At 39.2% G+C, this 22,209-nt stretch overlaps 1 protein-coding gene across 2 annotated transcripts in view; it reads right to left on the bottom strand.

Moving 5' to 3' along the window:
* LOC103526272 (poly(rC)-binding protein 3) overlaps positions 1–21,871 on the bottom strand; it is a 402,909-nt gene extending 381,038 nt beyond the window's left edge. For both annotated transcript variants that reach the window (XM_030445461.1, XM_030445463.1), the window contains exon 1: positions 21,740–21,871. The gene's annotated coding sequence lies outside the window, so the exon portion shown is untranslated. The remainder of the gene's footprint in view (positions 1–21,739) is intronic.
* Positions 21,872–22,209: the final 338 nt, after the last annotated feature.

The raw sequence follows: 22,209 nt of genomic DNA, 5'->3' as shown, positions 1-22,209 counted from the left end.
AGCCTCCTCACCTCTTTTACCTTTGCATTGTCTCCCCACTCCAGCACGTGCTGTCCCATATCCCCACATCTACACATGAACACCAATTTGAAAATTGCTCATCTTGAACAGCCAGTTAGGTTAAGGCCAAAAATCTTTAGAGACAAGCACTACTGAATTTCTGATTTCACTGAGAACAGATCACGTGGCTGTTTCAAAAACCTGCAATGTTTATTTTAGTCCATATTGCTTTCTAGTCTTCCCATCCAAATAACTAAAGCAAATATGGTGTACTTTGCCAAAATTCACATCTCTCATTGGTGTAAATTTGCTTGCTCTGGGAGTGTTATCCAACTAACAGAATTATCATCAGATTTTGAAAGTGACCTTTAAATTTTCCTTGAAAATAGTTAAACACTAACTCTAGAAATTCATCACCACAGGAGATGATGCAAATAAACGAGGAATTTGCATCCACGTATTTTGTTAATCTGCCATCCATCTGTTAGGTGATTATAGCATGATCCAATAGACTATATAAACACATCTTCATCCGGTAGTATATATCCTAATATGTATCATACATCTAATAATTAACAAGCAGGGGGGGTCGTTTGTTTTTTACTTCTGGTAGCATTTCTTCAGTTATTTTGGTTTGGTTCATTTTTTCATAAAGTCACGTCACTAGATTATGCTACTCCCCTAATGGAAGTAGGTTTTATCATAGCCTAAAGTTTTAAAAAGACTTGTCAGGAAAAGAGCATATAAAGGCCTTAAAGGAAAATACAAAAACCATGAATCAGTACTTTCATTAGCTGCATAAATTATAACTTTTTGATCCAAATTATCAGCCTCATATTGTGGGCCATAACCAAGTCACGCACACATTTTTTGCATTCACGGAAGGCACAGGACTCATTAGTGGCAATGTTTCAATAATCTCAACAAGAAATCTGATGATTATTTTAGAAAAAACCCTGTCACTGTCTTACAATAGTTACTATTCTTATTAAACATTATTCTTTAAAAATGTCATGACTGTGGTAACACAGTGAAGAGTGAGTCCCTGACTCTCTCCTCCTCTCCCCCTCCCAAGCATCAAATACTGAGGAGCAGCTTTTGTTTGGATTGCTCAATTACTGCCGAGTTGTTTACTAACCTCTTAAATTTTATATTACAACATGCTGCTGTGGTAAAACTTTCAACACAGATGTAATAGCTGCCTTAAAAAGCTTTCCCCTGGCTGGCCTTGCATTGTTTAAGGAGCACAGTTCACCAGAAGACCACCTCAGTTGAGTACTTGTAAGATGAAGAACAGCTACAATGGGCACAAAGTAAATTCTAAGGAGGCACAGTGCTCCATCTGAAGGCCAGCTGCCTTCAAGTACATCAGCCAGCCTCTTACAGAAAACATTTTAGACTCAGATGTCAGAGAGCCTGAAACAAAGAGGGAATGAAAAGACCCCCCTGACCCATCTGCCACCTCTGCATCAGGGGCAGTGTGCACACATAAGGGTAAAAACAGATAGGGCAAGAGGGTCAGAATGACCTGTTGCTGTTTTCTTATTTGGTTTTTTTTCCTTTCTTGAAGGAACAATTTGCTGTGATGAAGTTAGAAATACCTTATATCTTAGATGAAGTCTGCCTGCTTCTTGTATATGCTCAGAACCAGCACAATTCCCTTTTTGTGGTGTGCTTCCCCGCTGCCAAACTAGATCAGCCCAAAGTGATGCAACCTAGAACAGAATGATCCAGCCTGAGAAACGAGTCACTACAATTAAAAACTTGACAGATATTGCTATTATTCTTTTATATCAAAGGAATTGAAGTGATCCATGCTTTAAATACAGGAATTATTAAAAAGGTTTGGGAGTGGACTTGGTCTCAGACTACTTAGCTTCACCTTAGTGCCCACTTAGGAGTTAGAGCAACTTGTCTTGGAAACCATTTCCCAAAACATGAAGGGCAAGAGGGTGCTTAGGTATGGTCAGCATGGATTTAAAAAAGGGAATATCAAGCTTAATCAGCCTCATCACCTTCTGCAGTGAGGTGATCAGTTTGGTGGATCTCTTTAGAGCAGAGGATGTTGTTTACCTTGACCTTTTGACACTGGCTCCTACAACATTCTCAGATGAGCTCACAAAGTATGTGTTAGATAAGTAAGCAGTGAGGTAGAATGGAAACTCTCTGAGCTGCCAGGCCTAGAGGATTATCATGAATATCACAAAGTCCAGATGGAGAAAAGTGCATCTCAGGGGTTTATAATGAGGTCAATGCTATTAACACCTTCATTAATAGCCTAGATGACAACGCTAGAAGTACTCTCACCAAGCTGATAGATGAGGTAGAACTGGGAGGAGTGTCTGATACACCTGATGGATGTGATGTCATTCAGCAGGACCCGCACAGACTGGAGAAATGGACAGAGAGCAATCTCATTAACTTCAACAAGGAGAAGTATAATATCCTACAGCTGGGGAGGATTAACCCCAAACACCCTTGAAACAAATACTAGGGACCAAGCGGCTGGAAAGAAGTGGCTTTGCAGAAGAAAACTTCGGGGTCCTGATAGACAACAGTCTGTCAATACTGTACCCTTAATGAAAACAAGACCAGCAGCATCCTGGCCTGCTGTAAGGGGACTGTCAGAGGGTCCCTGACAACCTGCTCCAGCTGAGCTGGCACTAAGCTCTTTGTTTGAACAGAGAGGTCAGACCAGATGATCTCAAGTGATTACTTCCAGCCTCAACCTTGTTTTGACGTTCTGTGTGAGGTCTAACTAGTGGTAGTCTAAACAATGTCATAGGAAAGATTGAGGTTTCACTCAAGGATTAGGGCCAGACTAGGTAAATAAATCTGTGAACATCTTGTTACCCACATTAAAGTAAGACATAGGATTTACCTACAATGTGTGCCAAAGTTTGGATCACACTGAAGCTAATTCATTGCTTGGTTCTGGAATAAACAAGAGGGAATATCCTATGTTTAACCACTGGAGCCACACCACCACTAGAGCAGAATCAAGACTGGTATATCCCTTTCTAGGAATATTTCTACATAATTTATTTATAACAATAGTAAATTAGTGTATCATCAGCATTATTCATTTTAGTCTTCATAATCTAGTGTTGTTTTGCCTTATATTCTGCAAGTAGTCAAGCATCAATTCATCAAGTGCTTTGTACCAATACATCGTTGTAGTTCCTGAAGCAATCCAAAATCAGTTTACTAGTAATTGTGATGTTGAAGGGATAAGAAACTACTTTTCTCCCTATTTTAGATGGAAATAAACACTCTGTTCATCAGTGAGAATGTTATTGTAAGGCCATAAAACATCTGACACCACACACCTGCTAGAAGAGAGTTAAGGAAAGGAAGCAGCATCCCTACTGTGACCTGTAATCCCACTGAATCTGAACTCTGGCCTTGTGGTAAGACACAGAGCTCAGGCTGTTACTCTAACACTAAGCCCTTCAAGAATAAGAAAGGAAAGCAAGGGGATAAAAGCCAGGCTTTCTTTTCTGCTTGTGCAAGGAGCACATTCATGATCTTTCACTGCACAGTTTGTACCAAGTTTACTAGAGAAGTAATTGACTATGTTTTAAAGGAATAAAATATATATATGCAGAAATTCCTGTAGAAAGCCTGTTTTCCCTACAGCCTGTGTTAAATACTGCATCTTAAAACTGCTGCTAAGCTCACCTAATTTTTAAGGAAAAATGGAATGTCTAACTGACAGAGCAGAAGGCTCTGATCTCTGCAGATGCAGCAGTGCTGCACATTTGACTAGAGCAGACAGAGCTATTCCCAGGGAGAGGAAGGAAGAACTGATGTAGTGGAATGGCTCTGCAAATTCCCCAAATGAAGTAAGCTGGGAGTAAAATCACTTGCTTTGTGAACAACAGCATCCCACTTCATAAAACATCTGGTCTTAAAGAGTATGTTAGGAAAAGGCAAAGATGTACCGTGGAATTATTCAATTTACTATGGAAACACTGACTTGAAAAATTCAATTCAGGTTAATCTTATATACAGTTTCAGTAGTACTCACATTATTCTCTTACAAAACAGTAAAAGAACAGAGCTTCAAAGCTTCTTGGAATGGGGATTATTAGTGAAATAAAAGTATCCCTTGCAGAATTTCAACGAGCATCCTATTTCTTGATTTTAAAGGCAGAGGAGAAAAGGAAAGCCAGAAAATTTGGGGATAACTTTGAGAATAACTTTAGCTTGCCCATAGGAACCACAACATGTGTTATAACAATAATCTGAGGATTTGAAGATGAAAGGGAAAAAAATAAAACCCTCTGATCCTCAATTTAAACAAGGTTTCACATCTACAAGAAGCTTATTTTTACTGGACCATGTTATTTAGGAGGATGTTTAAATTAAGTCAAAGAAGGATATGTGTGCATTTATAAGTATGGTAGGACTAAATTCCTCATCCCTACTTAAAAAAAAAAATTAAAATCACAATCTCTGTAGTGAAACTAATAGAAGGAAGGTGGGGGTGGACCCTCCCTCCCCCCCCCAACTAACATCAGAATGCCTCCTCTTCCCAAAATACCATAAATGTCAGAAATGTCATTTTACTCAAGAAATATCACATGCATTGCATTATAGAGATTAGTGGGCTAAAAATAAGTTACTGTGTGCATGTGACAAGAAAGATGTGCTGTGCACGAAGGCAGAACTGATCTTGCAGGGGTGGAGATAGATTTTGTAGCACCCTGCACTGTTTAAAACCTAAGCTTAAATCAAAGTCAATAATAATTTATAAAACCAAGTACAAGACATGATTGAAACAGCATCTGGATTCTAGCTCTCAACCTGGACAAGTATCAAAATGCAAAAATGCAGCAGAGGTTGTAGTCAATCCCATGATTAAACCATTTAAAAAAAAAAAGGAGAGGATTCTCTTATACCCTCAGTTGTGTATGCATCATCTAAAGTTGATATTGATGTTATTTTGTACATTGGAGACTTAACAGGGAGCAGGAAGAAAAACACAATGTGAGGACTTTCACATACCTTTGATAGATTTTGTAGTTAAAATGTGCTTTATTACAAGGCTGAGAATGGACAGAGAAGAACAGCTCTTTCTCAGTCACAGAAGATTTAATAGCTATGTGCAAACACTTGTTACATTTGTCTCAGAAAATGCCCAGGAAATATATTATAATAATGCCAGAAGGGAAATGGGAAAAGATTAAAATTGTTTTCTTGGAACTTCAGAATGGGAACAAAAAGAGAAACATGAACTGCCTGTCTGGGGCCTGAAGTGTAGCATATAGCATCTGTCAAAAAACAAACCCAAAAAAACCCTCCCACCTCTTCATTTCCCAGATGCAAGCTGTCCATATACTTCATCAGAACTGTTGAGTTACATAAAGCTTGTAATGGATCTACTTGTTTCTCCTAATGTTCCAGGGTCTTTTGGGAAATTCACAGTAAATTTCAACAGGTTTTCTCTCATATCCCAAGCTGATCATTGAAAAGGCAAAGATTATGGTAATGTAGATGCAACCTACATATTGAAAAAATACTTTAAATACTTATTCATTATAAAATAAGGAATGTTGAGAGCTCTCTTTCCCTCAGTGGAGGAAATGGGCAAAAGTCAATTTAAGAAAAGACCCAGGACTTTCTCTTTGGACTAAATGAACAGAAAGATTGATCTCATACAAGCTCTCCCTTGCTTTAGGTCTGCTGTCTAGCACTGGGCTACCCATTAATAGTTAGGATCTAAGCAGTATTAGAATATTAGAGAACACATTAGATATCTTTCAGAAATACAGGATAGACACTTTCAGCAAGCCATGCCACTAGGAATGAGACTAAGTCACAGCCAGTTTTGAAGTTTCCACTTAGAGCCATTTATATTGATACATCACAGTATTTAGAAGTCCTTATCACAGGCCAGGTCCCCATTGTATTTGAAGCTGTACAAACAGGAAACAAAAGGGATGTGAAAATGGAGTCATCTTTTGTGTTTGGATGAGTTTTACACTGCCAATTTTAATAGCAAAACGTGACTCTCGGTGGAAAATCGGAGCAGAGGCATGAACACTTCCCTTCCTCCAAGGAAAAAAACACCCTTTTTTTTCTGTTCAGCACAGACTAGCATTTCAGTAGCATTCCTGAAAAACCTGCTTTGAAATTACAAACTGATATGGAACCTAACCATAGTGTGTGAAAAGTCCCTCAAAATCCTATTTATGAACTAAAAATCTTGAGGTCACTAGAGTCACCAAGACCTCTTATTGATAGACAAGGTTTCTATTACTCCAATAGCTTGCAGTGTTAAAGCAGCAGAAGCATGGTGCTAACATTTCCCTACCTGGTAGGTATATTTTGCCCAGATAGCACTTTTTCTTGCTTTTTCTTGTTTGCTGACAAAAAAACCCGAAAAAATTCACTCTGGTTTGGTTTCTGCAGGGACAGTCATAGAACTTCCAAAGGGACAGTGACATGTCACAATTTTTGTTGATTTTTTTGTGGGGGTTTTTTGTTTGTTTTGTTTGGGATTTTTTGTTTGGCTTTTCTTCTTGGGGGGGGGGAGGGGAGAATGGGATATGGTTTCAGCTGATGCAAGTGAGAACATATGCAGGTTATGAACCTCTAGAATACACATTTGACCTTTATTAGCAACAACATGTACAGCAGCTGAGGGTTTCCATGGTTCAGAATACACATATACATTATGCTGCATCAACATTCAGAAGCTTGAAATGAGGTTTTTATTACCTTCAAAGTTGAAGAGCATTGTGAATTTATGTGAGCACTCCAGCAATGGTCAGACTGCTATAACCCATGTGGCACAGAACTGGACAAATGCTCCAGAAAGCTACAGAGCAGCTGCACAGTGTAGTCTTGCACAGCAACAGGGAAACAGAAGAAGAAAACCGGAAAATATTTTGCTCATATATTTGCTCGTATACTAACATAAAAAAAAAGTTGAAAGAAATCCACTATGTGCCTAGTTTTCTCTGCACTTATACAATTTTTTAATTTTAGTCGGCCAAAAACTGAGTCCAGTTGCCCGAGTCAATCCAAAATACATTTGAAGGTTCAAATAGAACACAGGTAATATTTAACTCTGAATAAAGAACACAAAAATTGCTGTTCTTGAATACTCCAGTAGTGCATGTAAGACTATAAGAAAAAAAAACACCAAATAGAGTTGTAGAAAAGTTATTAAATGCAGATTCAGAGATTACAGTTGGACAGATTAAAGTAAATGAGACATATCCTAGTTAGAATTCCTAGTGCCCTGGCTCCATAAGCCTCCACATTTGTCAATTTGATTTCTGCTTGCTCTCTATCCCTGTTCCAGCTGCATGGAGCATCCTAGTCCACTGACAAAGTAAGAGACAGGATGCTAGAGTGCTCCATGTCAGTCTTTTTCCTTGCTTTCTTTATACTCCTCTTATTCCCACCATACTTGCCTCACAGTAGCCATGTCAGAGACTTTGCCTGTAGCTGCCAGTGAGAACATCTCTGGAAAGCAGCACAGCTGGAAGAAGAGAAGCAGACTGGAATCCTACACCAAAGCTCCTCCTCAGCTACTGGGAATGCAGAGGAACGAGACCAAGGTACTGCAGGAGATCCAAGGTTGCTGGCAGCAACAGGAGATTTATGGAGAAAATGCATAGGAAATTAAATACAGAAGTATGATGTCCCCACCTAATTTAGAAAAGAAATGGAAAAAGAAAAAAGAGATCCAATGGATCATGTGTCCATCTCGCAGTACAAGTGTGGACCTTTGTCTTGCTTCTGAAAAATCTCATTTCAGAGGCTTTGACATGACATCTGCACTCTTACAGAGGTACCTATATATTGTATTTATTTATTTTCCTCTCAAAGTATGCATAATTCAAGCAAATATCTTGTAATTTTAGTGGAAAAAAACCCAACCCAAATCACCCTGCATTTAACATTTTCCAAGCATGGGATATCTTGATAACAATAAGCAAGTATCATGTATAGATTCATAAGAAAGTATGCTGCCTAAGTAGTTTTCATAGATAGGTTCCATACTGAAATGCACCTTGAAGAAATTATTTTACCTACATATTGTCAAGCTTTAGGTGTTAAAGTTTATCCATAGGGTGCTGATTTTTTTTTTTTTTTGCTTACTACTAATTATCTAATGAACCTTTTAACAAAGGATACATACTGTTCTAAGGTGATAATCAGTTTACCTCTAACAATCACATTTTAAAAATTTAAACCACTTTTAGAATGTCTTCCTGGATATCAGGGCCTGAAGTGTGACAATTAGTTGGTCTTATAACCACAAGGTTCTGGGCAGAAATTTTGGAATAAATATTCAGTCAAACGCACTGTCTTTTAAAAGCTGAAATCCTTTAGTAGTATGGTGATATTTTGCCTAACAGCTTTGTTGGCTTCAAAACTCTAATCTACTGGACTCAACATTATAAACAGACCTTTTGGCATGAACTGATTTTGGACTGTCTAAAGGTGTTTTTCTTTGAACAGATAATGAAAAATTTCAAAGCCTTAAAATTTTCATAATGCTGAACTAGAATCATCTGCATTCCTCCTGTAAAATATCTGTAAAGACCTGACCTCAAATAGGTTTTCCAACTATTTTATCTCCTTACATTAGTAAATATGTCAGGAATCAAAACATTTTATACCTGAAGGTGTTTTTGCTCCTTATTCTCATCTTTCAGTAGGAAATTACTACTTGTACTTTTTTTAAAAAAACAATTGTGTGGATTGGTCTTTGGACTCTTCCCAAGCCTGAGGTACTGCCCAGGGAGCATCTGAAGCTCTGCAACAAGCCAAGAACTGGAAAAAAAATCATTCCTCAGGAGAGAAGCAGAACATGTTATTTAAGAGAACTGCTAGATTACCAAAGAAAGCAACATACATGGTCAGACAAGCTGTCTTAAGAGAACCTACAGATGTATCAGTCTGCATATTAAGCCTGTAGTTTTGCATGTGCATATATAGACGCAGAATTATGAACACTTATTACACAAGTAAACTGTGAAGAAGAGTCTACATTTTTCAAATGCTAAAAGTCTGAAATAAAGCAGTAGTGTAGTACTGAGATGAATATATCATGAAGTATTTAGTTTGTAATTTTAAGGGAGTTTTTTCAGTTGATTTTAGGCAGACTAGTAGAACTTATAGTAATATCAGTACAGAAAGAAGCTCTAGTTATTAGTTGTAAACGTTCATGGCAGCAGGGGGGAAGGAGAAGGGTTTATTGATGAGGCTTGGTGTACAAAGAACAATTATTTCACCTGTGCTACTTGAGAGTAGTAGCAACCAGCTACTACTGAGAGTAGAGAAACCAGCAATTATAAATTGGACTTGCAATAAGCAGGGTGACCCTTAGATCATGGCTTTTTAAAAACACATCCCAAAGCTTCACTACGAAACACTTTTTTCTTCCAGAATTATATGCTTTAAAAAACAGAAAAACAAAGCCAGTATGTTCCAAACATAGTATTCTAGGTCTGGAAACAACATCAAGGTCAACCCCTTATCACCAAGATTGAACCCCAAAGGCAGTCTTCCTGAGGCCAGCGGTGATCATTAGATTGCAATGGCAGATGGTACTGGAGACCTGGCTGACACAAGTACTATGGCTCTCTGAAACTCCAAATTTTACAATACTTGCAATTACAACAGTTATTCCAAAGTTTAAAACAAAAAAACAAAACAGAAAAACAACACAGGCAAAACACAAACCCTCAAAAAATAAGACTATGGAATCCTTAACAAGTTGCTTTCTGGCAAGCCATAAACCTTTGATGCCATGAGAGCAGGTACAGCCAAATGAGAAAGTAAATGAGTTTAAGCTGGCAATGGAATAATAGCAAAATTCAGATGGAGTACGAAGTGCAATATGAACAATATGGAAAAGTGTGTTATGGATTTGGAACAGCATCATCAGAATACATAGGGCAATGCTGTTAATGTAGTAGTTGATAGGCAAACTGAGCAGGCATTGAATATTAGATGAGGCACACTGCCCTAAAATTAATTCTTAAGTCTTACTGCCACAGCAGTAGCTACAAGGACAAACCAGAGAAATTCAGCAGTGACATAAAAAGGCTCTGGCAGCTGCTTCTCAAAAGGAACACAGACTCCAGACATCATCCATCAGCAGTGCCCCCACAGAAACCCAGCCATACAGTGATATCCAGACATACCAAGTCAAACAGCAAAGTGACTTGTGAGTAAGAATGATCCAGTAATAAAATTGGCTCTGTCCATTCATAAGCCATCAAGGTGATGCACAGCCATCTTATCAGCAGATATAAGGCAGATGAATGTTATCATCTCAGAAAGTGCAACTCTGCCACAAAAGTAAACAAATCGATATTTCAAAAATCTATACACACAACACACAAAAGCTACAATCTTCATTTTCTACCTTGGCAGATGAACCTCCAAGTGGGGAATTCATTTACATGGCTTGGTGTGAGCAAGACATAATACCTAAACCAAATCCACAGAATTTCACTCTTTACATTATAGAGCAATAACAGCTTCTTCATAAAATTTGGGTGCACATACCAAAGAATGCAAGTGTCTACCCCACCCCAGCCCACCCGCTGACCCAAAGGTTTTGCACTGTCTCAGCTGCATTCACTCCTCGCCTCCATCTCACCTCTCTGTATGGGAGCAGCTCTGAACAGACATTGTCTGCAAATGAAGGAACGTGCTTATCCTTACCCCAGCAAAGCAGTAAGGGTTTCCTCAGTTTCCACTGCCTTCCAGCAGTGCAGAAGGATTAATATTTTGTTTGAGGACCAGTCACTCTGTGAAGAATTCCACTTTTTTTTTTTTGGAGGGTGGGGAAGAGGGGGAGGTGTTGAGGGAAAGATGTAAGGTTGGGGAAAGATACACACGACACATTTTTAAATACAAATAGACTCAAACTCTCATGATCATCACACACCACCAGTGTATGTGTTGCAGAAGCGACTATTTGATAGGCTTGTACTACTTTCAAGTATGTTGTACTGATACAGTGCTTACAAGGCTTGCAGACAACTGTGAAGCATTTCCAAAGAGCCTGTTAGAAATAATTCTGATTAACTGTCATTCAGTAAGCCTTGCCTTTGCAGACCTTGTTGCCTCCTTAGAAAAAAGATTGACTGGGGACATTAAATCGATACAAGCCCAAGCTGATCCTTGGCTTTAGCACAAGATTGAAAACTGGTCTTCAAGTGTTTCGAAGATTTTTGTACTTCCTTCAAGGTCTATGTAGCACTGAGTAACCTTGAAAATTCTTGATCTGCTCTAGGTCCTCGATGATATTACTTGAGAATTAGCTAATGGGCCAGATTGCAGAAAGTGTTATTCACCTGAAACATTTTAACAAGAAAGTTTTACACTGTCTTAGGTCCTCTATGTGCCTTCCTACTCTTTGGCAGAAGCCAAAAAGTCCCACTGCCCTGTCTGACATCAAACAGCTTTAAGCAGATGAAAAAAGCATCTTCATCTGAGAGATTTGTCAGAGTCTGTTGCATTGCCAACAACCAACTTCTGCCTTCAGGTCCTGGAAACTGCTCAAATACCCATGCATTTTGCAAAATTAAGTGCAGAATCAGCCCTCTGAGCCTGTTATTCCAGAAAAATATACAGAATAGGTCCATTCTGTACAAGCATGTCTACAGCAAGTCTTCACGCATTTTATCAAGTGCTGAAGACAAACACTAAGAACTAAGGAGCAGTACCAGTCTGTTATAGGGTGTTCCTCTTAGAGGCTCAAGCACATGCACCCAGACAGTAACCACAATTACTACTATAAACCAGGAGCCAATCTGCCAGTCAGAAGGAGCAGGATTATTCTGATTAAATGCAAAAATTCTCATCAACGCAAACCACCTCAGGCTTCTATGTATCTCAGAGACTGAGGGTGTAATTCCTTTCTTCCTAAATTAGATGCCAAACCCAGGTCAGATTAATCTCACCCTAGCACTACCTATTTTTCTCCATTGACTATACAGACAGCCGAAGGTGACTAGTTCAGACATAGATATATAAAGCTGGAGGAGATTCATCTTACTCTAGATGCCTACTAACTACAAATAAACGTTCTCTCTGTAGAAGAGCCTAAGATATATCAGAAAATGTATTTACATAAGGAAGCATAAATCCTGGAGGAATTGGTGGAAAAATAATCTGAAATGCTGAGTGATAATAGTTTTCACACACCCTAAAATAAGAACAGTTTAAAAAAAAGTTGAGAAAATGAACAGAACATCCCATTAATATAGCTAAACAAAAACAAAACCTACCTTCCCAGTAGAAAAAAAAAAAAACACAATTCAAAAGCCTCAATTTGTTAAATTTCAAAAAAATAGAGCCTCAGAAATATTCACAGACAACAGAAAGGCAAAACCACTTAAGCTAATGGACACTAGTGTCACTAAAGCAAGCACAAATAAACTGGCTTTGAACTTTCTTTAGCAGAAAGTTAAAAGGCTTCCAGTGTTCACAAGAGCTCAGCGGGGGAACAAAAAGCCTATAACAGAGTAAAGAGCACTGCTAAACTGAAGATGGACTACAACAGCCTTCTCAAGGGGATTTATATACTACAGCAGCTGTGATGGCAAGAGGAAAGGCAGAATGACTTAGAAGGTCCCTTCCAATCCTAGACTCCTAATTTAAGTTTCTGCTTACTATTAGAGGTCACACTGATCAAAGAGCAAATAGCACCAGTGTTCATGTAATTTAAGATAACTTCAAATCTCTCCTTTTCTTCCTTCATCTCACCTCCCTCTGCCTTCATCTGACCCTAAGCCAACAGCACCAGATAGACTAAGAAGCCCTACTGCTTTCTTTTCACTAAGTCATCTAGACCCTGACACTGAAGAAAGATAAAGGCAACTTCCAGTCCTTTCTTCATTACTATAGAGAGGATATTAAAGAGCTACACAACAGAAAGTTATTTGAATTCACCCAGCAACGCCCTTATTTATGCACTATACAAAATTGCATATCAAAGCTGAAGAATAACACAAATAAATTACTCTAATAAAACACTCCCTTCTGAAAATGAGATATTATTTTCGATATTTATGAAAACTAACTACAACAGAAAATCTAGGAAACATATCTTACAGATTTACAAGGCAGGTTTATCTCATCAGAAAAGTCAGATTTTCTTAGCTTAGCCCAGCTCCACAACAAGATGAACTTTAGTACTGCCTGGCAGGCACCAGTTAAGAGCTGTCTCTAATGAGAAGATATCTTTCACCTGGTCCTTGCAGGAAGGCTCTGCACCTGTTTGGTAGGATATCAAAATTAAGTAAGCAAACCAGCAGCACCTGTGGAGGTGGCACTGACCCTCAGAAAAATGGATTCCTAAAGACATGTTGTAGGGCAGCCTGTAAGTACTTGATGAGAGTATGGGTTTCCTAAGTACAAAACAAAATGCATCTAAACCAGATGCAAAGTCTGCACTGAGGTGTCAACTACCATAGCACTGGAAATATGTACAGAACTGTTTTAGGAAAAGAAAATGGATAAATATTCATTAAAAAGAAAACTCAGACCACCTCCTCTCTCTGAAGAGCAGATAGCACCCAGAGGCACCCCTAGTTCTCAAGTCCCCCATGGGGGGCCCAGGAGAAGGATGTGATGGCACTGCCACTTCTTTTGCCCTCCCCATTGCACAACTTTACATTCAGGAGGGAAGAGGCAGGAAAGGAAAGCTGCATATTAGGGGGATGTTGGTAACAGGGGTAGAAGATGTCCTGTGCAGCAGTGTGCAGTAAGTAGCTGAGTGATATTTGATAAGAAAGGAAGGAGTGTGATGGGTCCAGGGACATGTGGTTTGGTGCTGGTGGGATTTTTGTGTAGTGTGTGGTGTTAAGGTGTTGGATATGGCAAGGGGATGCTTTTATGCAGTGCAGCAAAAGGTGTTTGAAGGTCCTATATGGGCTTGATTAAAGGAAAAGTTTCTTCAGGCAATTACTGAGGAAAAAAGTTATTATCCAATCGAGTAGGAAGTGGTTCAGAACAGCAGTCATATTTTCTATTTTTGGTGAAACCCAGATTGACTACAACAACTAAAGTCACATTTTGTCAGGTAAATTCTATGACAGAAAAAAATATATGTTTTATCCCTGTTGTAGCTGGGGTCTGGAATTAGCTCTCATTTATCTTCTCATGTGAGAAGATGGAGGACCATTAACATAAGTTGTTATTTTAAGGGGAGCAGTATTAGCAAAACTAACCTTTCATGTGATTAACTACTAAGAGACTCCTGTGGGCACATCATGAAACCTAAACAAGTTATTGAAAAAGTAAAGAAAAATAGGAGACAAAATTAGCTAACTACATATGATTCCCTTACAGCTTGATGCTAGGCCAGAACTCCATGAAGACTGTACCAAGGGAACCCCATTCTGAAAAAAGAACCTAATGTTATAAAAGGGCAAAGGTGAGTAAAGTATACCTTCCAAAATGCTGCTAACTCTGATGAGAATGTATATACTGACTATAAAAGCTACCTCTGAACAAAGAATTTTTCCAAAAATACACTACTTAAAGTCTTCTGAGATGCTAAAACCAATCATAGCTGTTCTTAGCCAAGCTTTTCCACACTAATTGCAATACAGCTGCTATTAGCCAATTCCCCTGGCCTCTCCAGCTTCCATAGTGACTTGAAACCCTGATAATGTTTTTGATTTTTTTCTGAAGACAGAGGCAAAAGCATTTCCTTTTGAAAAGAATGACACAGGCTACAGACAGCCTGACGCCAAAGCTTTCTGCAGATCAATATATTTAATGCACCTGAAGTCAGTAAAATCTGCCAGGCTAGTTCAGGATTGCCTGAGGAAAAAAAAATTAAAAAAGCCAAAAGGCTAGAATGCTGTGTGGATATAGATTTAACATTCAATTTGCCAGAAATTCATTTACTTTTCCTTGAGTTACAATTTAGGGTATTTTTCTGAAAAAGTTTTGGTGAGTATAGAGAAAAAATTAATGTAATAAGTGGAATCAGACACACTGAAGCCCAGATTGTCAGAAGGTATGTCTGTATGCATAAATGCAAAACAGTGAATAAATCCCAAAATTGTGGAAACAAAAATATTAGCAATCCCATCACACTAAATCTCTTTCTCCCCATGTACCGGATTTATTTTGTTCACCTGAGTGTTGTTCCAGCCACTCTGGCCTTTTGCTCATTTTCTTAAGAATCCTCTCATTTGCATTAACCTCCCTTCATTATTGCTCCAGACCAACTTGCCCATTTATGAAGCTTTACCTCCTCTTAAATACAAAAGCCAGAGTCAATCAGACAAGTGAAGATGTCAGTCATTCTCTCCTATCAAACCCATCAGAATTGATGTCTTTCCATTCAGCCTCAAAAGGTCCCCCAGGATTCCCATTACTTCTATCCTCTTCCCTCCTCCCGCTCCATGAAACTGTATATCATGGAAAAAAGAAATAAGCCTCACTGAAGAAGCTGCCATAACTTTCAATCTGATTTTGTATCCATCAAAAAACATGATTATGTGGTAGGCTAACCTGTAAAACCGTATAATACCACAGAGCAATTGCTACCTTGCTCTCAGTCTTTAAAAGCTGCTATATACTGGTTACTCCAATTTCACTACTTGTCCTGTAAAACAGAAGCTTGGTTTTGCTTTACAATTGGAAGAGCAACTTAATAAACTTCAGCTATGTACAACCTTGGGCTGCCTGGAAGGAGCAAATAACATCACATCTTCCACCTTAACACAGTATTAATTATGATACTCAAATACACAGCGCTTTAAATGCAAATAATTATTTAATGCTAATATTTCAGCAAGAATGAATGCAATTATTTCATCAAAGCTGATGCAGTGGGAGGTAAGCAAGGAGAGGTAGCTGTTACTGGTTTGTGATTGAGTCTCTCTCATTTTTTCTTGTATGGATTAGGTGGTTAGAAAGAGAAATGTTACCTTTCTGTTCCATCAAAAGGTCTGGCTATGAAGTTCCAGACAACATGTGCTGTTATCCTGAATACTAAGTCTGCTTTAACCCAACAATATTATAATAATTTTTATAGGTTGTTTATTAAAAATCTGAATGTGTGTATCAGGGTATACCACACAACCACTGAAGTAATTTATTTCTCTGAGCACATCACATTCTGCTACAGATCTTAATCTCAGTATGTTATAGTGCTACAGGAAAGTAAGGTCCCTGCCACAAATTCCAGGACAGTCTGACTTCAGCAGCTCTTGGTAATGGCACGTTATTTCTTGCTAGCAAACATATGAGAGGAGAAGGTGAATTGAATCATCTGAGTTCAGCACAGCAGAGCAGGAGAGAATTAAAGGAGCAGTTTCAGTGTCTATTTTTTGTGTAACACTGTCTTGTATTTGAAATGGCAGAAACCAGCTGTGAGCATTGTACCTTGAGACCAGGTCTGCCTGATGCAGCATCATAGGTGTCGAGCAGCAGCCCAGCTCTCTGCATATCTCTGCTTACACAGTAAAGTGGAAGATGTGCTGCATCAAGCAGAAACTTCATGTGATGCCTATCAAAGTTCTTAAAGAACTTAGTGACCAAAAAAGTTATAATCCCCTCTCAGAAAACCTGTCCTCATGCAGGTCCTGAGGCCTCTCATGGCTTGAGGTTCTTGTGATGAAAAAGTTTAGCCTGAAAGCAAGCAAGCAAAATTGCACATGCATTCACATCACAATAATAAGTCTCTTCTGCATAAACTTCTCACTGAATTGACTCTACCTCGCTGCTTGCCCCCACTCTTCAGCTATGGGGAACAGAACATATGCATTTTAGAAAAAAAGTGCCATTTCCCATGTATCTGTTCTTCCTTCAGTTTAAATATGGCATATGTCATGATGCAGCATCCAGGCATTCCAACCAATAGAGTCAGGCAAATAACAGAAAAAATACTTTGCCTTCAAACCTTACTTTTCTATATGCCAGGAGAATAAGTATAAACTCCAGTATAGTCCATCATCTTGTGGAATAGGGGCCCAGTCTCTCCAGTGCTGTATATTGAAACAGCTCATCCAGTTGACTTCAAATAACCCGTGCCATTTCATTCCAGCAAACAGTTTGCCTCAAGAGTCCTGATAACCCTTTTGATCATAACCACTAAAGGGACAGTAATCCTCAAGCTCAAATGAATTAACACGCTAGGTTTCTATGGCTCAGAAGAAGCAAAAGCTGTTCAGTCTACTGTGAAAAGAAGGCATTTGTCTGACAAATGAAAAAAAGAAAAAACAACCAGAGCGTTGTCAAAATAAGCGTGCATGTGACAGTTCCAAAATACAAATTATTCATTCCTAAGAACAGATAAGGTTAAATATTATGGATGACAGGACACAGCAATGCTCTTCTAGAAACTTCTCATGAGGAAGGCAAATGCGGCTCTCTTTAGCCTCTGTTTCCACCAAGAAGCCCTCTGAAATCACTAGGACTGTTCACCTTAATATGAGGGGAGCTACACCTGTGCTTTTCAGTGTTAGACTCCAAAGAGAGCCAACCCCAACTCATCCTAAAAGGTAGTTGGTATTACACTTGAATAAGAAGCTACAACACAACACTGCCAAAGGCCTGGACTTGTTACATGTATTTATTATTCTGAAGGACTGATAATGAACAACCATTACTTAGACTAGTTATTATCACTCAAGGAAAAAAAAAAAAAAAAATCACAATTTTATGTGAACCACTCCTTCCCTAAAACACACAAAAAACCCCATTTGCTTAAAAAGCAGCAATATCATTCCCAAAAACATTGGGAAAGCCACTACTGGAGTCATTATTTCTCATAACTTCCTGGAAAAGCATAGATAGGTTATCTATCTTAAATATTGTGCCAGGAAAACAAACCAAGGAAGGAAGGAAGACTACAGTAAGACAGAACAGAAGTCCTCTCCTACATAACCATTTCCCAAGATAACTCTGTAGCAAGACGAACCTCTTTTAGGGAACGGCACTTCAAGGTCCAACCAGGTGTTCCAGCAGAGACTGACGAATAGTGCTCTGAGTCTGTTGCCCTCAGGGCTGACCAGCCTGGATCAGTGCTGTTGCTCCAAGAGCAGCCAGTCTCTCTGCTGGCTTGCTCAGGACTGAGCTGAGCTTGTAAGTTTGAGCCTCACCTTTTATTGGCCCCCTAATCCTGCTCATGCGCAGTGGGGGCCCACCCTAATCAGGCACAGGTGGGCTTAACACAAGCTCATGCCCACTCCCTGGTAATTAGTGGCACCTGGTTGCCTCATTTCACTACATAACTCCATTTTGTGCTCCTTTATTCTAATAAAATTCTGTAAAGGTCTCCTCTTCTCAGAAGTTTCTATTGTAATTGTTTCAGTGGATTAGAACAAAATGGCCCAAATATTTACAGTGAGACAAATAAGAAGAAACATAGTAATACCACAAGTTTGGAGAGTGTAAATTACATTACCTTAAACAGAGGAAAATTAAACTGTATTAAGCATTGCTGTGAACTGCCAATAAGTGTATCTATACACCATATATATGTTAAAGCAGTGAAGTCATAACAACACATTCTTTCTTCTCAGTTTAACAACTCTAGGTGAAGTTAACATGGATGGGAATTCAAACTCCCAGACAGAAGTAAAACCCAAGCTATTCCATCCTACATTAGTTTGGAAAAGAACAGTAGTTCTTATGTGGAATGACTCTAGGAGTACCTTAGTAACATAAGTTGGTAGAAGAGATTTTATTTCTTTAGATGGATTCTTGGTCAAGAGGTGGTCTGGACACACAAATTTACATGTCTGAATATGAAAGCTGCCACCACAAAACACTAATTCAATGTATGCCAAAGCTCATTTAACACTCAGCCTTACTCAAGTCCCATGAATTCCTCCACCTCAGCAACAAATCTCAAATTCAGGAGCCTCGGTGACCCTGAAACAACCTAAGCCTCAAAATCTCAGAACTGCTCAGCAAACATCCAGCAGACACAGGCATACTTGCTCTTATTGGAACACACCCTTGTTTTCTAGGCTGCAGCTGGAAGAAGCAGCATCCTGTCTACATAAGTGTACAGCTGGAGTACTCACTTGGGTGTGAGGGATCTCCTTTCCAGGCTCTCCCCACGCTGAGGTGGTGCAGAACCCACTTTCCAGCAAAGCTATGAGCTGCTCTGGGAAACAGGAGTGGGGAGATGCCCACTCGTCCCACTACAGCCCTGCCAGAGTAAAGTAAGTTGCAGATTTCATGCAGCTGCCAGGAAGCCTCACAAGAGAACAGCAAAGCCTGGGAAATTTGCAAAGAAGAGAAGTGCCCGTGGTATCACACCAACAACCAGTTCCTACATATCTGGCAGGCTCTAAGGATGACCACAAAGCCCAATGAGTCCTTTCAAAAAGCACTGCTATGAGGACCTACCTCAGGAGAAGAGCCTGGGCTGCAGCCTACAGGCAATGGGCTGTACTAAGCCTTTGCTACGGGCTATTTCAAGGGAGTTTCTGCTGTGTTTGCAGGTTTCCACCCAATCCTGGCATGCACTACAGAGGCAGATTGTGTGTCCCAGCCCTATGTCTTTATTGAGCCTTCCTGGGATGGCTGCTGAAGACACCTGTTTCAGCCCTAAATATGACAGCAGAGAAGCACAGACTACATCCTGCCCTTTGTTCCTACATGTAAAGCATTTCAGGCCCCAGATTGTAAACACTTCACAACATTCCCACCACTAAAAAAAAAATAAATGCATAACTTAGATGAAATAATAGAAGCCATAAATCACTGCAATGACAGGTTTAAATATGAAACCTTTCATTTTACATTTAACAATTTACTAACTTCTCCCTGTAGAAAAGTTCATGACACTTCCATAAGATTTGAGTTTGAGGATGATTTTATTTTAGAAGCGAACTGCAAAAACACTAAACATGTTTAAATGAATTTAAGAATAAAAATAATATTAACTTTAACCTTCACCTTTGTTTATACCATTACTGAACACCTTTATTGTTCTTAGTCACACTGGCCCTCACTTCATGGCACCACTGTGTCAATGCATATCAAGCAAAACCCTATTGCACAGATATTGAAGGACTAAGAGGGCAATAGGTGGTGATCCAGAAAATACACTGCTGTATTAAAACAAAAAAGTGCATTTACATTGTTGAAGAAGACACTGTGTATGGACAAACGTATGCCCACAAACTATATGCTCCACTTTTTTTCCATAAGGAGGCAAGAGGGCTGAAAAGTGACTCTCCAGCCCCTGAACACCATTTCTCATGGATCCAAGAGTCAAACAACAGAGCAGGGCTGTCGTTGTTGCCATCAGGTTCTGAGTAGACAAGGAACAGCTTAATTGTATAAAAATTCTGTGCACCAGCATAATCTTCTAACACACTCAGAGTAGTATTTACAGAAAACAACCAAAAAAATCAATAAACCAAACCAAAATGCAAAAATTGCAAAACTCCCTTTCTTCTAACTGGAGAGAGTAAAGCAAAGTCCAGACAGCCTTCACGCTTACACAAATCCCTTCAAAGGACATGCAGTAGGAAAAATCAGACTTTCATAAAAGTCAAAACATTGTTAGTGTGCAAAGAAAAGCAGCCTGATATTATACTAAACATATAATCTACTAGGAACTGTAAAGGCACTATTGTACTGCTTGATATTGCATTGCATATCAGTGACCTATTGGCAGGAAAGTACCTCTCCTCTGGAGAACCCTTCATTTTGTTATATTGCGTTGCAGACTCCAGCAAGTTGCCTTCAGTTTCCTAGCTGGGGCCATGCAGCTAAAGCCATAATTCACCTGCTCTACATTTGTTTTTTAAAATAAAGTGTCCAATGGGCCTCGGTGCAGGGAAGATGGGTTTGCTGTATTCATTCAGCTCATGCTTTTTGCCCCAGCACAGAAGACTGAGGCAGATGGGGCCTTGCCAATGTTTCATGTGCAGAAATGGGCAGAGCAAATAGAGTCAGGAGGCACACTCGCAGAAGGACTTTTAGCCATCCCCATGTGTTTTGTAAAGACAACAGGCAGAGGGCTCCAACCTCATCTAAAGGTTTTCTTTGGATTTTCTATAATTTAAGACATCTGTTTTGATTTAGATCATATTTTTGTGAATAAGTCATCCTGTATACATAGGGCCCTTGAATCTGTTGCACTGACTTGTTGGTACCTGACAGACCTTCAAGCTCACTGCTGGGAACTGGAGGAAATGTCTCTGCCTTTGCCACTTTCTCAAACAGGCAAACCCAGAAAGAAAAGTGGATCGTAAAATTAGGTTCTGGCTGCCACCTAAGCTGACAGCAGATTTGTTTCTCAGCTAGGTAATTTTGTGTTTTGTAAGCAAGAAAAAAACTGCCTAGGGAAAGCAGAGAACCCAGGCCCAGATCTGTAGGAGTCTTAAGTACAGTCAGCACTAGGAAAATGAGTTTTCTTCCTTTCTTTCCTCTTTCGGATCTCTTTTTAAATCATGAGGAGTCTGGACTTATCTGATAATAGTTAGATATTGCTGGTTCACCCACTTGATTTGAAAATGGTCTTAGAAGCACCATATACATGAAAAAAAACCCCAAAACATAACACATCTGTTTTATTAAATTCAACTGAAAATATAGAATGTGTCTGTCTTAGTACTTCTGGACACATGTAGGGCACCTGGAAACAGAATTAGCTTTTATCATCTTTTTTGAAAAATGTACTGGATAGGAAATTCCTGAGGCAACTCTTAAAGCATGATCACTTGTCATGTACCTGATAACGAATTGCTGAGATGCCAGGACATTTACTCACCCTGCCAGCAAGATGATCTGTGGGGCTTTCGAGTTTTTTCTGCCTTTCCTTACTCTAGTCCATTCATGCATGGGGTCCCTTAGAGATAAGGGACAGCCAAAGGAAATTATGTTTCTTATTCTGGGTATAAGGTTGTTTCCTGTGACAGAGAGAACAGAAGCGACATATGAGGGCACTGGGACAATAATTTCCAGTCATACAATAAGTCACGTAGTTTCTACCTCTTGTCTTCAGCAGTACCCAGTATCGAGGAATATAAAACCCCAGGAGACAGTTCCTAAATAAGCAGTCTGGGGGGGGGGGGATCATAGCTTAGTAAGTGACAAAATCTTTTATGCTACCTTATTTAGTTATGGAGAGCTTATATGTCTGAGGAGGATTCCTGATGTTTTACTGAATAGTATCTTATCTAAATAAATTCTCTGTGTTAAATCTGCACATCTAAAATTTTTTTTCATCAGTTTTATATG

The sequence above is a fragment of the Calypte anna genome, chromosome 2 (assembly GCF_003957555.1).
Source record: "Calypte anna isolate BGI_N300 chromosome 2, bCalAnn1_v1.p, whole genome shotgun sequence".
In the NCBI taxonomy this organism is placed as follows: Eukaryota; Metazoa; Chordata; class Aves; order Apodiformes; family Trochilidae; genus Calypte; species Calypte anna.
The sequence above is the reverse complement of the archived record's forward strand: the minus strand, read 5'-3'. Positions and strand labels throughout refer to the sequence as shown.